We start from the raw sequence: 16,579 nt of genomic DNA, 5'->3' as shown, positions 1-16,579 counted from the left end.
AAACCCAGGGCTTCTTGCATGCTAGGCAAGCACTCTCTCATTAATCCATATTCCCAGCTCCTTCATTTTTTTCTTAATGGTAGTTTTTACATAAGTATGCTACCATTTTATGTTCTCAAGTTTAATTTTCTGAATACCGGTTACTTCTAAGAAACCTGATCTCTTCCCTTGCCATATTTGTGATTTTTCCTGGATTGCCCTCATAATAAAATGTAAATAAAGGCTGTTGAGAGCTTCAGTGTGCATCATATAAAGACACAGGCCTAGAACCCTGGAAGAGAAAAGCAATGGGCCTGAAATGAAGAGAATGATGCAGTATGTACAACTAGCATATCTGAAAAATAAACCAGTAAATAAAAGCAGAGTTTGCACTATGGGAGGTAATATATATATACACACATATGTAAGTAGGGCACTGATACATAAACTTGGTCTTCTCTTTTTGAATGTTTTTGTGGCCATCCCAGGATTTAAACTCAGGGCCCGATGTGTTCCTGAGCTGTTTTGCTCAAGGCTGAGTCTCTACCACCACCACAGCTCCACTTCCCGCCAGCTGGTAGTTAATTGGACCTAAGCAATTCCCAGGCTTTCCTGCCTGGTATGGATTGTATCTCCTACTCAGTTTTCTCTCTTAAAGCTGGAGCTCTACCCTCTGGGCCATTGCTTCACTTCTGGTTCTCTGGTGGTTTATTGGAGAAAATAGTCTCAGAGACTCTCCTGCTCTGCTGGCTTGAGTGGCGTTCTCCTGAGAAGGCTTCAAATGGTTTCCTCAGGAATTCACTGAGGAGCCACTCCACACAAACCCTTAGTCTAAATCTCGAGGAGTACTAGAGAAAAATGGAAACATTGTTATACCCCAGTCGCAGGATCCCCACCAAAAAGACCACCGAGTGTCAGACTTTACAGCTGTTTTAAGGTTTTATTTAAACGGTCTGCAGCTCGGGTCTCATCCTACACTCCAACACAGCAGCACCTAGGAGAAGAGCCCAAAGGTAAAGATTTGCAGAGTTTATAAAGGCACACAACCAACCAGGTGTTCTAGACACTTAACGTTGGAGACAAAAAACACTCATAATTATTAGATCATTTTATAGGTAAAAGGAGCAATGCAGACTGTATGAGGATCACTCCAGCTTTCAGTCCTCATATCCTGAGACAGTAAATTCACAGCAGCTCAATGCTAAGTGACAGAACTGGCATGTACTGTGGATATTTGCTTCCAAATCCTGTGACACTCATTTCCCACTTTTGGCCTCAAACCTGTGACCAGAGGGGAAGATGACGAGAGAAAATCCTTCTAAGGAAAGCAGCTATAAATAACATTGGATAGTTTGCTTATAAATTAAAACCTTGGGAATGACCCTGTTAAGAAGTCAGATTGTCCAGATTAAAAAATGAAGAAGAGAAGAAATAAGGTGCCAGTGGCTGCTGTCTGTAATCCCAGGTTCTCAGGAGGCTGAGATGTAGAGAAACTGAGTTTGTAGGAAAGTCCATGACACAGTTATTTCTAAGAGATCACAGAAATACCCAGAAGTGGTGCTGTAACTCAAGCTTAAGCAAAAGGAGCCCAGGGACCATGAATAGGATCATACTTCCACCCCAGGACCTGCCCCCTCAAAAAGAGCCTGTACTTACTTGTCTTTGTATTCTTATAGGTGAAATTCCCGAGTAGCTATACTGAATGGCACCAAACTAGGAAATTTGTATTCAGTACAATGAGTTCATAACAGAGAGACTTCTTTCAAGATAGTGCATGTTCCAGGGCTCCCCTCACTGTTCACAGTGTAACCTGAGGGTTTCTCTGCAACACAGGCCTGCTGGAGGAAGTCTCTCTCATTGTCTGGACAGGCACACAAAAGTCCTCACTCCTGTACAGCTGGGTAACAAACAACTCCATCTGGGCCAATTAGTGAGGATGAGTGTGAGTTGGCTCTGAAGGTCAGGAAAAAATGGCCTCTTTGTACCCTTAGCTATCTCTCTCCGCAGTGCTCTGTTTTAACAGGAGACCTTCATTTGTGCCACCTCTCATGGCAGGCCAAGTTCTGTGGACTTATCCTGCCTTTGTGAGACTATATTCTGTTGTTCAGTTACAGTGCTCAATATAATTCAAGAGTCATTCAGGCAGACAACTAAGGCACTGAACATAATGAAATGATTCATTGCAAGCAATGTTGGGTCTATGATGCCTTTCCTATATTTCCGGAAGCTTGGGAAATCCAAGCACATGTTGGATATCACAAAGCTTCCTGTCATCTAGGACTGGTGAAGCTCATCAGGTTTTGAAACCTTTGACTTCTCCTAGCTGGTCCCTGGGTGGCCAGGTTTTGGGGTTGAACATAGGGCCTGAGTGCTGACCATGAGCTCAGTACAGAAGCCCAGTGCTTTCCCATTTTGTGTAACAACATCTCTTCTGGTCTGTGAGTGTATGTGTGGGTGTGTATGTGTGTACACCACGGTGTGTGTGTGCGTGGGTGGGTGTGTGCATGCACACATATACATGAGTCCTGAAGCTTGACCTCAGGACCTGAGGACTGTACCTAGTTTCTCTTGTACAATGATATCCCTCTCCCACTTGAGCCACAGAGCCACTTCAGGCTTTGTCCTTGTCATATGGTCCTGAGAAATGAAGCCCACGATTTTATATATGCAAAGTATTCTACCACTAAGGCACATTCCCAGCCCTCTATTTCAGCTTTGTTAGTTTAGTTCTGTCTTTTTTATTGTTGTTGTTGTCAATTGAAGGAGTTGAAGTCTTGGTGTGGGTGCTGTCCCTGACCCCTTCAGCTCAAGTCTTGTGCTCTACCACTTGAGCCACACAGCTACTTCCGGTTTTCTTGTGGTTCATTGGTGCTAAGTTTCTCAAGGGCTTTCCTGCCTAGGCTAGCTTTGAACCATGATCCTCAGCTCTCATCCTCCTGAGTAGGTAGGATAACCAACATGAGCTCCAGCACCCAGTTTCCCCTTCAGGTTTTTAGTAGTGAATTGGAGATAATAGTCTCATAGTACCTTTTGTGTCTGAGATAGTTTGGAACCCAGATCTTTAGAACTCAGCTTCCCGAAAAGGCAGGATGACAGACTTCAGCTACTGACCCCTTGGCCATAGCCTTTGCTGCAAGGGGGTCCATGGCTCCACGTGGTGGAGTGCGAGCCATGAGCCCAAGAGATAAGGGTCAGTGCCTCAGCCCTGAGTTCAAGGTTCATGACCAAGAAAAAACAAACCAAACCATTATCTGCTGCAGACAACTCACGAGTCTTCAGTAATACATAATTTTGTCCCTGACATGGGGGCCTATCTGAGCCTCAATATTCTTGTCTATATAAACATCTAAGTTGTGGAGCTCTTACATAGACAAGATGTAAGAATGCACCCGGTTAAGGACATAGCACATGGCACTCTTTGCACCACTCAGCACACAACATCCTGTGAAAGATTCAGCACCCAGCACCCAACGCAGGACTCAGTACACTGCATCCTGTGAAAGACTCAGCACATAGCACCCTGTGCAGGACTCAGAATGGAGCACCCAATGGAGGACTCAGCACATAGCTCCATTCCACAAGCTGTCATTAGAATTAGGGTGCTTTCATCAGTATCACCATTCTTTGAGGAAAATTTACAAACCATAAAAGTTCACATTTAATGGTTTAGTGAGGTGTTTTTCTGGGGAGAGGGTGTTAGCCATGGGGCTTGAACTCAAAGCTCCACCACTTGGAGCCGCATTTGAGGTGTCTCTCAGACTTCCTGCCAGGACTGGGTTTTAAAGCCCCTGAGCAGCTAGGATTACGGGCATAAGCCAGGATGACATGGGTAACCCGTGGAGCAGGGTTGCAGCAGTTTACATGTGACTAAGTCAGGTTAGGTGGCAGCTGTCAGCACCAGACTCCTAGCTTGCTCTGTAATGAAGTATTTGAAGTTCTGTCCTTCTATAGAATATCCTACCCTTTTTTGGCATCATACCTGGGGCTTGAGTAAGAGCTTAGACACTGTCCCTAAACGTTTGTGCTCAAGGCTAGCACTCGATTGAAAGACAGCAGAACTTCTGAGTTTTCTGTTTTGTGGCACTGAGGAATCAAACCCAGGGCTTCGTGCTTACTATGAAAGCACTCAACCACCGAGCCTCAGGAGTGAACGAGGTATAAATAGAGAGAGACTGCTGTATATAAATATTATATACACAAAAAGAGATTTCTGCATAATATGAAATTATAGATAATATTGCTACCAATACTTAGGTATTAAATTATGTCTCCATTTAATGATGTGTCCCAGTTAACAATTAATAAAGCATTAATTAATAATTACTCAATATCCCATAACTGTTTATCATATATATACATATATCCATACATATAATTTGATATTTCATAGAATGAGAACAATGTCTATATATTATTAAATTATGCATCATGTGTTACTCCCAATTATTAGTTGTTTAATTATGTCACCTTGTAATTTTTATTTTGTTAATGCTTAATAAAATATTAATTAAACTTAGTGCACATCCTACACTTATTGCATGTAATGTTATCCTAGAAAAATTCACTACTAATTCAATCTGTTTATCATTTACTGTAGTGGTAACTCTTCTACCTATGATGTTTTCTACCTTTATTACATCCTATTACATAGCATATAGATTTGCATCCAAATTATACATCCTACCTGACACTGAGCACTTTCAAAGAAAAGGAAAACATGTGTCGTGCTCAGCTTCTAACTCCAAGATTACATTTTTGGGAATGCTGGGATCTAAAATCAGGGCAAAGAAGGCTCAGTTCATGAATGGGTGACTGCCAGCACAGCAGCCCCTAGCCAATTCAGCTGCCTGGCAGTGCCCAGGCCCTGAGATTGAGCCCTGTACGTTGACTCAAAATTGTGCTTAGAGTAGTTATTTTTATTTTTTTATTCATTTACCATTAATTTTATTGACTGCTATAACACATGGAATATTTACTACATTTATTACATAGGATATAGAATTGCCTATGTATGAAACTTTACACCTGACACCCAGGACTTTCACAGAAAAAGAACACATGTGTCACCCTGTGATTCAATTTTTGTTAGTGCTGGCATCTGAACTCACAGCCTACAAGGCCCAATTCATGAATGGGTGAGTGTCAGCATGCCAGCCTGGGGCATATTGAACCGACAAGCAGTTCCCAGCACCTGAGATTTAGCACCAGGGGTTGACAAAACAAGAACAGATGGACCTGCAGATGGTAGTACACAAATAAATATAGATCTTTATAGAGTACCAGAGATGTCTATATATTATTTAGTTATATAGGCTACATTCCTACCAATCCTTGGGTATTTATTTTGCCTCCATGTAATTAATATTACTGTTTTCATCCTTAATGAATTATTAATTATATCGACCACTGTCCAGATACTGTTGTGTCCATGTAATTAATAGTATTCTTTTAATGTGTTAAAAATATTCATTAAAATCCATCAGCCTCCTAAAATCACTCTGTAATTTTATGCTAGTATCATTCAGGAACAAGTAATACAACCTTGACATTCATAACTTTCCATCGGTATTCCTATGAATAGGAATGGGAATCTTAGGATCTCCCTTCATTGGTAGGGGTCAGGACCCAGCTTCAAACACAGGGCCTATGTTGTCATGTTGGCCCATGGTTTCTCTGGAAGAACGACAGCATTCAGCAATGCCAGGTTACCAACACTTTTCAGCCCTGTCATTTAGACCCAGGATGGTCACCTTGAAAATAAAACAAATGTAAAACTGGCAGCCATCTGCAAGTTACTGGGTTTTTTTTTTCTGTGTCTTTTCATTTATTTATTTTTCCTGTCAGCCTTTGAGGCCCAGGAACCTAGGTTCGGCTGTGGGTCCAGTGGCTGCAACCCAGGCTAGAGTGATCAAAGCTGAGAAGAGTTGCCATGCCCTGAGTTCAAGCCCTGTGCTTGGCAAAATGAAAATACGTAATACATACATGCATACGTACATATATACAATAAAAATATTTAGCAATTATTAGGCTACTTGGAGTTGTATTCACGCCATTTTTTCTGCCGGGCCTGGGATTTGAACTCAGCGTCTGGGTAAATCTGCAGTACTGTGGGGGAAGGGAAAGCTCACAGTGCTGGAAGATAAGAAAGACAGGCCTGTTCCTAGCACTCATAAAAATAATATTTGTATACATTTTAAATACATGATTTATACCTACATACACATATTTACTGCATATTGCAGTTAGTATAGTTATTCATTTTATTTTGTTTTTTTTATTCATTCATTATATATTTTAGAGAGTATGATTACATGTATAACATTTTTTACATCCTATTACACAGAACATAGATTTGCCTATGTATTATACATCATTCCTGAGACCCAGGACATTCACTGATAAGGAAAACAAGTGGGACACTTGCCTTCTTCCACCAGGATTAAGCTTTTGGCAGTTCTGTGATTTGAACTCTGGGCCTAGAAGGCACACTTCATGAACGGGTCAATGTTAGCCCACCAGTCTAACGCAAGTGAAGTTGTTGAGCAAATTTGAGGACCTGAGATGAAGCCCTAGGTGTGGCCAATATATAAACAGATATGTGTAGATTGAAGCGTGTGTGTGTGTGTATTTACATATGTATATGAATCTATAAATAAAGTTATATAGAGAGACAGATAGACATTTATGTAGATTCTAGTGTATAACTCTATACAAAGAATGATGACCTATATCTTATTTTTATATATTCTATTAATATGAATTATTTGGTCTAAAATTATGCCTCCATTAATTAATCACGGTAGGAGACTTAATAAAGTATTAATTAAATTAATCAATGACCTATATTTATTGTGTACAATCTTAGACTACAATGACTAGCTAATTAGTAGTTCAATTGGTACATTACAAAGATTCTATCATTGTTCTTATAGATAGGAACGAGTAGGTGAAAGTCCCAGGATCAAACTGAGGGCCTAGGTGTCTTGGTTGGGCTCAGGCTTCACTGACAGCCCACCAGCCTTCGGCCATGCAAGGACATGTACAATTTTCAAGCCGAGGCATTGAGAGCCAGGGTGGTCACCGTGCAAAGGAAACAAAGGTAAAACTATTGTCTAAAACTTCCTGGTTTTTCCTCCTCCATCTTGGTTGCTTTATTTTTTTTGCCAGAGCTGGGAGTTGAACTCAGGTCATAGGATCCCTGGATCATCTGTAGGTGTAAAAGCTGCAACCCAGCCTAGGGTAATCAAGGCTAAGGCAGAGTTGTGGTGACCTGAGTTCAAGCCCCGTGCCTGCCCTCCCAAAAAAGTTAAGGTCCTGGTTAGGAGTTTGGGCCATTTTATCTGCCATACCTGGAATTTGAATTCAGGGACTGGGTAACACTATCGTGTTCTGAGTGAAATGCAAGCTAACCTCCTAGAAGAAAAAAAAATCCGGAGCATTTCCCAGTGTGTGAATTCCAGCCCTAGAAATGGCAAAAAATATAATATTTATACACATGTATAATATCTATCATATATATGTATTTGCATAGATATTACATATTGTATCTAGGGCACAATATTTCCACAGAAAGGAAATCAGGTGAACATTGGCTTCTTACTCCACCTATTGACTTCAGCACTCCTGGGATTTGAACTCAGGGCCTGGAATGTCTAAATCATCAAGGGGTCAGTTTAAGGACAGCAGCCTCAAATAAATTCAATGCCAGGCAGTTCTCAGGACCTGAGTTCTAGCCACATGAGTGTCCAATATATAAATAGATAGATGTGTAAATTGCTGCAAATACGTGTATATAAGTATATATAGTGAGAGAGAGAGATGTATATGTATATTCCACTGTACATTTAAATATAAATATATTTATAGAATGTGAGATGTCTATATATTATTAAATTACAAGTAATATATTACTAATAATTATTAGGTATTAAATTATGCCTCCATTTAATGAAGTATCATGGATTAAGGCACAATAAAATGCTTCCTTGTGTAAATGGAGCTCTGGGACAATTTCTAGGCTCATAGTTCAAGCCTCAGGATCTGCACTAAAAAAAAAGCCAGTAATTGCATGTGTCTGTGTATATATGCATGTATTTCTATCAGTGAACATCCATAGTCGTTATGAACAATAGCACCCAGCTAACAAATTTGCTTTGAATAGAATGATTTCATAGCACAGAGAGTGCTTTCAAGACAGTGCATGTTCCTAGTCAAAAAAAATTTAAGACCGTGGCTTGGAATTTGCACCATTTTCCTGACAGGCCTGGGATGTCAACTCAGGGTCTGATTATCTCTCTGGCACTGTGGGGGAGGGGAAACCCACCATCGTTGAAGACAAGAATTTCAGACCAGTTTTCAGGGACTGAATTCAAGCCCCAGTACTGGAAAAAACAATATTCATACATGAGATCTATTTACATACATGTGTTTACTCCACATGACATTTATAACCCTTATTTATTTTTTATTTATTTTATTTAGTATTATTACATATATGGCATTTATTTCATTTATTACATCTTATGACATGGATTTATTTGCATACAGATTATACATCATACAGAGACCCAGGACTTTCACAGAGAAGGAAAAAAATGGGTCAAAATTGGCTTCTGACTCCACATATAAACTTTTGGCCATGCTGGGATTTGAACTCACAGCCCACAATACACAAATCATGAATGGGCCAGTTGTAAAACAAAAGCCTTTGGCAAACTGAACTGCCAGCCACTTCTGAGATCAAGCGATAGTAGTGGCGGATAGATAGATAGATAGATAGATAGATAGATAGATAGATAGATAGATAGATAGATAGATAGATAGATAGATAGATAGATAGATAGATAGATATGTAGTTTGCTATGAATATGAGAGAGAATGTGAGGATATTAAATTATATATATTATGGATTATTAGTTATTAAATTATGCCTCCTTTGAATGAAATGAAGTATCATGGTTGAATACTTATTAAAGCATTAATGTAAAAGTAGTCAGTATTCCTTAATTGGGAGAATCATACCATGGTGCTAGAATGGAAGACAATACTTTTTGTGTGGCATTATATAAGAGAATCATGAACTAACTGCAAATTTAATTGTTACTTTTATAACATTCCATTAGGCATTCCCATGGATAGGAATGATTTCTCAAGATTTCCCTCCATTTGTAGGTGGCAGTCCAGGCACTTCAACTCCAGGCCTGGGTATTTTACTTCAAAATGCAAACCATTGGAATGACACTGTGAAGATTTCAGATTGTCAGGATGAAAGAAAAGAATGAGAAGAAATGAAAGCAAAGTGTCAGTGAATCCTACCTGTAATCCTAGCTGTTCAGGAGACTAAGAGGTAGAGAATGCCAGTTTGAATTCAGCCAGGACAGGAAATCCCACCACACTCTTATTTCTGAGGGATTACAGGAATAAAAATTCCCATGAATGGGGCTATGACTCAAGGGCAAAGCACTACCCTTGAGCAAATGGAGCTCAGGAACATTGCCTAGGCTCATAGTAAAACCCCCGGACATTCCAATAAAAAAAAGCCAGTAACAACATGTCACCCCTTGTAAGTATGCATGTATTTCTATTGGTGAAGGTCTAGAGTTCCTATGATAAAAGGTATCCAGCTAGGAAATTTACTTTGAATAGAATGATTTCATAGAACAGAGAGAGTTTTCAAGACAGTGCATCTTCCAGGGCTCCTCTCACTGTTCCCATTGTAGCCTGAGGTTTTCTCCACATCAGGGACTGCTGGAAGAAGTCTTCCTCATTGTTGGAACAGGCCTCACTCCTGTACAGCTGAGTGATTTAAAAAAAACTCCTTCTAGGCCAATTAGTGAGGAGTGTGGGTGGGCTCTGAAGGCCAGGAGAAAAAGGCCTCTATGTACCTCAAACTATCTCTCTGCCGAGAGCTCTGTTGTGACAGGAAGACTTCATTTGTGCACCTCCCATGGCCAAGTTCCCTGCAATTATCCTGTCTTTGTTAGACTATGTTCCAGTGTTGAAATAACCTGCTACAATTAATTCAAGGGTCCTTCTGGCAGACAACTAGGGAGCTGAACCTAATGAAATGATTCATTATTGGCAATGATCCTCCCTGCATTTTCAGAAGCTTGCTAAATCAAAGTACATGTGTAATATCACTATGCTTCCTGTCATCTAGGGCTGGTAAAACTCATCAGATTTTGAAATTTTGACCTCTCCTAGTTGGACCCTGGATGGCTGTGTTTCAGGGTTGAACACAGGACCTGGGTACTGACTATGAACTCATTGCAGAAGCTCAGATCTTTATCATTTGGTGTCACAGCTTTACTTCTGGTATCTGTGTGTGTATGTTTGTGTGCATGTATGTGTGTTCATATACTTGTCCTGGAGCTTCAACTCAGGACCTGAACACTGTACCTGAGTTTCTCCTGTACAAGGATAGCACTCTACCACTTGAGGCACACAGCCACTTCACACTATTTTCTAGAGATATAGTACTAAGGAATCAAACCCAGGGATTCACACATGCAAAGCACTGTACTCTTAAGACACATTCCCAGCACTTTACTTCAGGTTTCTTTCTTTTGTTGGAAATTGGAGGAATTTAAATCTAGGCCTGGGTGTTATCCTTGAACTCTTTAGCGAAAGCCAATCGCTCTACCACTTGAGCAACAGCACACCTTCACGTTTTTGGTGGGTCACTGGAGAGAAGCGTCTCAAGGAATTTCCTGCCCAGGCTGGCTTTGGACCGTGACCCTCAGCTCTCAGCATCCTGAGTACCTAGGATGACAGGCACGAGTCAACAGCGACTAGCTTCCACTTCAAGTTTCTAAGTGGTGAATAGGAGATAATAGTCTCATGGGACGGACCTTTTGTGTCTGGGAAAGTTTTGAACCCAGATCATCAGATCTCAGTTTCCTGAGTAGGCAGGATGACAGACTTCAGCTACTACATGACTAGACTGTAACACTCTGTTGCAAGGGGTTCCTTTGCTCCACATGGTAGGGCGCTAACCATGATCCCCACTGGTAAGTGTCAGTGGCTAGGCCCTGAGTTCAAGGATCATGATCAAGAAACATAAACCAAAACAATTGTCTGCAGGAGACAACTCACTAGAGTTAGGTACATACATAATTTTGGCCCTGACATGAGGACATATCTGAGACACAAATTTCTCATCTGCACAATCATCTTACTTGTGTAGCTCTTAAAAGAACGAGATGAAAAAATGAAAAATTGCACCCCATGAAGGAGTCAGCACACAACTCATGAAAGACTCATCACATAGCTGTAACCCACATAATGTCATTAGAAATAGGGGGCTTTCATCAGTATCACCATTCTTTCAGAAACACGCCACATACAGTCCAAATGTAAATTTTAGAGGGGTGAGATTTTTTTGGGGGGGAGTCAGCACGGGGATTGCACTGAAATGTTGGGGGTATTGTCCTAAGATCTTTTGATCAGACTAGAACTCTAACACTTTAAGCCACAGCTCAGTGTTTTACAGACTTCCTGCCAGGTCTGGGTTTTTAACCCACCAGTGTCAGATCTCAGCCCCCGAGTATCTTGGATGACAGGATGAGCAAGCCAGCAGCATCTGGTTCATGGAACTGGGTTGCAGCGGTTTACCTCTGGCTAATTCAGGTTAGATGGAAAATGTCAGTACTAGACTCCCAGCTTGCTCTGTGATGAGGTATTTGCAGCCCTATCCTTATATAGTTGCAGTCAGAACATTCTCTTTTCCTTTTTTTTTTGTTTTGTTTTGGTGCCAGTCCTCGGTCTTGAGTAAGGGTCTAGACACAGTCCCTAAGCCTTTATGCTCAAAGCTAGTCCTCGAATGTTTGAGCTACAGCAAAACTTCTGGATTTTTCTATGCACATGCTAGTGAGAAATCGAATCAAGAGCTATGTACTTACTAGGTGAGCACTCTACCACTGAGCCCCAGTAGTGACAAGTGTATAAACAGATAAATGTGTAGATTGGTAGATAGACAGACAGACAGACAGAAAGATAAATAGATAGATAGATAGATAGATAGATAGATAGATAGATAGATACATACATACATACATACATACATACATACATAGATGTAGATATATTTAACGAGAGATGTCTGTAAATTATGAAATTGCATATTTGATATTTTTAACAAATATTGCCAATTAAATTATTCCTTCCTTTTTAAAGTATCAGGATTAAATGCATAATAAAGTATTAATTGAAAATTAGTCAATGTAGTATAATTGTTGTGAATAATTTTATAATATAATCGTACACTACTAATGTAATTGTTACTTTTACAACATTCTATTTGTACAGATGCCTATTGGAAAGCATTTCTTTTTTTAATTTTAATTTTAATTTGTTTTAATTTTTTTGGTGGGTCCGGTCGTGGGGCCTGAATTCTGAGCCTAGTCGCTGTCTCTCAGCTCTTCAGCTCAAGGCTAGCGCTCTACCACTTGAGCCACAGCGCCACTTGTGGCTTTTTTCTTTTTGCATATGTTGTGCTGAGTAATCGAACCCAGGGCCTCTAGCATGCAACACAAGCACTCTACCACTGAGCCACCTTCACAGCCATGGAAAGCGTTTCTTAGAATCTCCCGCCAGCCGTTCATTATTGGGAGTCCCGGGATTCAACCTTCAGGCCTAAGTTGCTGATTTCGGCTTGGCTTAACTAATATCCCGCCAAACATCAGCAAGGTAAGGTCATGTACATTGTCTGGGCATTGTTATTTAGCCCCAGGATGGTATAATACAAAGGGGAAAAAAAGTAAAACCACCTTATTGAACTTCTCAGTTTTATCCTTTTCCTTTTTATTTATTTTTTTTGCCAGTCCTGAGATTTGAACTAAGGACCTAAGATCCCAGGATCGTCTTTGGCAGAGATGCCAAGACTTGAGTTCAAGCCCGGTACTTGGACTCTGTAAAACCATCTGGTCCTGGACTTTTATTAGCTAGAAGGTTTTTTATTGCAGTTTCTGTTTCAATGCTTGATATGGGCCTGTTAAGATGGTTTAACTCATCTTGGTTTAGTTTTGGCATGTCAGTATTTGCTAGAAAAATGTCCATTTCTGTCAAGTTCTCAAACTTATTAGCATAAAGTTTTGAGAAGTATTCCCTTATAATGTTCTGAATCTTGTTTGTTTCCATGGTGATGTTTCCATTCTCATCTCTGAGTTTATTTATTTGGGTGCATTCTCTTCTTTATCTGATAAGATTTGCTAAGGTTCTGTCAATTTTGTTAATTTTTTCGAAGAAACAACTCTTTGTTTTGTTGATTCTTTCTATAGTTTTTTTGGATTCTAATTCATTTAATTCTGATAAGTCACAATTAATAAATGAATTAATTTCCATCTACTGGATTAGAGTTTATCTTGCTGCTCTTTTTCAAGGAGGTTTAGATGTGTCATTAAATTGTTGGTTTCAGATCTCCCCAATTTGTTGATGTAGGAGCTCAGAGCTACAAACTTGGCTCTGAGTACTGCCTTTGCTGTGTCCCAGAGGAGCTGGATAATTTTGTGCTCATTTTTGTTGAATACCATGAACATTTGAATTTCCTTTCTAATCTCTTCCACTCGTGATTTAGCAGTGTGTTGTTCACCCTCCATGTGTTACTGGGCTTTTTTGGTGGCTTTTGGTGTTGAGTTCTAATTTTGTTCCCTTGTGTTCCGAGAGAATGCAAGGTATAACTTCAATGTTTCTGAATTTAGACAAGTTTGCTTCGTGGCCTAAAATGTGGTCTATTTTAGAAAACGTTCCATGTGCTGCTGAGAAAAACGTGTATTCTGATGCTGCTGGGTAAAATATTCGGTAGATGTCTGTTAAATCTAGTTGATCTATGCAGTTCTTTAGATCTGAGGTTTCTCAGTTGAGTTTTTGCTGAGTTGATCTCTCTAGTGGGAAGAGTGGTGTTTTAAAATACCCAACAATTAATGTCTTTGGATCTATGTGGGATTTGAGGGAAAGTAGTGTTTCTTGGATAAATTTGAGTGCTCCATTGTTTGGGGAATAGATATTTAGAATGTTAATATCCTGCTGAAGGAGAGATCCCTTAATTAGTATGCTCCTGAAGGCAGCAGATAGAAGGAACTTGTTTTTTAATCCACTAGACAGTCTATTTGGCTTAATTGGAGAGTTAATTCCGTTAATGTTGATAGATAGGATTGAGTGGTATTTGGGAGTTCCTGCCATGTTATCCACCTTCTTGGGGGTTTTGAAAACTGGGACCTTCCTATGGTTCTTGGATTCTCAGTTTGGGTGCAGTTTCTTGGTCTTTATTGTGATCTTGTTGGTTTTCTATATGCAGGACATCTTTAAGAATCTTTTGTAGGGCTGGTTTGGCGGACATGTATTGTTTCAATGTTTCTTTGCTATGGAAGTTTTTTATTTGGCCTTCAGTTATGTAGGAGAGTTTAGCTGGGTACAGTATTCTTGCTTGATAGCTGTTTGATTTTAGGGCATGGCATACATCATATCAGACTCTTGTTAGTTTGTCTCTGCTGAGAAATGTGAGGTGATTCTAATTGGTTTCCCTTTATTGGTGATTAATCTTTTCTCCTTCACAGCTTTAATGATCTTTTCCTTGGTCTGAATTGATCCTGTGTGGATTATAATGTGATGGTAGGATGTCCTATTCTAGTCTTGTCTATTTGAAGTTCTAAATGCTTCTTGTATCTGAATAGGCCTATCTTTTTGCATGTTTGGGAAGTTCTCTTCTAGGATCTTGTTAAACAAGTTTCCTAGACCATTCACTTCTGTTTCTAGGTTCTCCTCTGCAACCATTATACTTAGATTAGGCCTTCGGATGGTGTCTTCCAAGTTTTGGATATATCTATCATATTTCTTGGACTTGTCTTGGATGGTTGTATGTTCTTTCTCTATAATATCTAGGCTGTGTTCAATCCCTGAGATTCGATCTTCTGCATGGTCTAACCTGCTGTCAAAACTTTCTACTTTGTTTTTTATTTTTTTCCTTCTAATTGGGCAGCTTTGATGGCTTTAAATTCTTTGTTGAAGCATTGTTTTAGATCTTGTATGAACTTCTTTACTTCCTTAATTTGGTGTTCAGTGTTTATTCTCAAATCACTTAGTTGATGGACTATGCTTTCCTTGGGCTCCGATTCCTTCTGTTGGTTTCCATTCCGTTTGTGGTCTCCCTGACTTCTTTCAACTCTTTGTTAATGGATCCCATGAATGCCTTTAGTGATCTTTGTGTATTCTCATCCTGCACTCTCAATTCCTGTATTACTCTTTCCTTAGGTTCCTCCCACTCCCATTCATGCCATTCCTGTAGTTCTCTTTGAGTGTTCTCAGCCTGTTCACGCCATTCCTGCCTTTCTGTTTGAGTATTCTCAAGCTGCTCATACAAATCCTGTATCAGTTTTTGAGTAGCTTCCTCACACTCATGATATTCTTGTATAAACTTTGGATTGCCTTCTCTCTCTCCCTATCACACTCTTACAGAGTCCTTTGTATGTTTTCAACCTTTTCCTGCATTGACCTTTTGTTTGCCCCCTCTCTCTCCCTATCACGCTCATACAGGGTCCTTTGTATGTTTTCAAACTTTTCATTTATCATGCTTGCCAGCAGTGTTTGTAGAGCTATTTGGGAACTCTCCTCTGGATTATTAATTATCTGTTCTGTCCCCTGCTTATCATGAGTGGGAGTTGAGATACCCGGACTTGCCATTTTTCTTCTGTTTTTCCGGCTTACTCTGCCCATTTGTGATAAAAATAGCACCAGTTTTGTGCTAGAACACTAACTTAAGGCAAGCATCAACCAAAATCTGAATTTGCACAGTTAATAGTCTGCAGATACAATCTAGTTCAACAGATACATCTATTCAACATCAAACAACTATATATCAATGGGCTATGAACCACAAAGATGAATTTGGAAAACCAGAAATTATTAGGGTTAGGGAGAAATGTGGGTTAAAAATAGGAATAGAGTGATGTGGGAAGGCACAGGTAGAGTTAACTAAGTCCTTATATCAAAGCAGGAAATAGGTTGGATAAGATGAAAGTAGAGAGAGAGAAAAAAGAAGAAAGAGAAAGGAAAAAGAAAAGAGACCAGAAAAATGGAAAATAATAATTAATAATATTATGTATATCAAAAACAAACTATTCAGAAGAGAACATGAATATAATGGGAGAAGGGAAGGGATATAAAGGAGAATGTGAAAAAATTAAAAATAAAAATGCTTAAAATATTATATAGGTCAAGCGGAAAAGGTCAGATAATGTGATGTTAGGAAAATGAACCCTTAAATATGTATTTTAATGTTTTCGTTTCTTTCATGCATGTGTTTCTAATGCATTTATAAGATTATTTCTTTGTTGCTTTGTATGTCCCTCCCCCACAGTCTAACCCCCGCTTTTACTATATTTGATGTCAGTATATCATGTGGAGGAGATGGGGACAAACAAGTCGTTTAAGGATTCAGGTGGACCTGTTGCAACAATGAGAAGTACAAAATGTCATGTCAAAACCAACTTTACAATGTCGGTGTGGGGGGGGAGGGGGGTATAATTGGGTGGGGGGAGGGGAGAAGCTGGGAAGGGAGGTGAAGGGTAAACAAAGGAGGAGGCTGCAATGTTTGGTAAGAAATGTA

Source organism: Dipodomys merriami, unplaced genomic scaffold (genome assembly GCF_024711535.1).
Source record: "Dipodomys merriami isolate MVZ:Mamm:240054 unplaced genomic scaffold, mDipMer1.0.p SCAF_76, whole genome shotgun sequence".
NCBI classification, from domain to species: Eukaryota; Metazoa; Chordata; class Mammalia; order Rodentia; family Heteromyidae; genus Dipodomys; species Dipodomys merriami.
Note: the sequence above shows the minus strand (reverse complement) of the source record.